General features: G+C 32.0%; 1 pseudogene; it reads left to right on the plus strand.

The window, feature by feature from the left end:
- The first annotated feature begins 475 nt into the window (after positions 1-475).
- LOC129563618 (U6 spliceosomal RNA) lies at positions 476-575 on the plus strand (annotated as a pseudogene).
- The last annotated feature ends 297 nt before the right edge of the window (positions 576-872 follow it).

Consider the following 872-nt stretch of genomic DNA (forward strand, 5'->3'; position numbering starts at 1 on the left):
AAGATGTAGAAAAAACGTGAAGCATTACTTTATCCTAACTCAGAATTCCACTGCCTTAAAACTATTATAATGTGTTTTTATGTCCTGAGTGAGTTCACAGACCTTTTTGGATTTGGGACAAATGAATTCCCATTAGCTAGATATGGACAGTAATTTTGCCCATTAAGGATAGGACACTAAGTCTTTGTCTCTCAAAGGATTGAATAATTGTCAATACGGCCCTTTCATATCTGTGGTTCAGAAATGCCAGCTCCAGACTTCTGATATGCAGGGCTTATCAGAGATGAAGGGGCAAAAATGGACTCCCCAGCAATTTTGTTATTCAAAGTTTTCCATAATTGAATGTTTATGTGGAGAAAGAATATGCAAAATATACTCTTGAGAAAGGGAGCTTTAACCACTGAGTCACTCAAATAATGTAGCATTGTTTTAAAGTATTTCAAAGTTCACTTTTTTAAAAAGTGCCATATTGAACTTGTTTCAGCAACACATAGACTAAATTTGGACTGATATGCAAATTAGTATGACCCTTATGCAAAGATGACATGCAAATTGGTGAAATATTTCACCTTTTTTTTTTTTTTATTTTCAGCCAGTAGTGCAACATATATGTGCTAAAGCTAAAATGGCTTAACATCATGCTAAACTTTATACTAAAAATGTATTACTGTGAGTGAGCTTTAATTAGCCCAATGAAACACCTGGGGTATCTTTCTCCATATCAATGCACAGATATAGTTGTTTATTTATAGTCTTTTTTTAAAACTATTGGACACATTTGAATGACATTTATACAGTTATAAAAATAAAGATTTGATTGTGTTCATTCTTTCAAAAAATACTTTATTAATTCAGGTTATAGCTAATATGAA

Source organism: Moschus berezovskii, chromosome 9, assembly GCF_049115385.1.
Source record: "Moschus berezovskii isolate FMDL1 chromosome 9, NW_MosBer_1.0, whole genome shotgun sequence".
Classification (NCBI taxonomy): Eukaryota; Metazoa; Chordata; class Mammalia; order Artiodactyla; family Moschidae; genus Moschus; species Moschus berezovskii.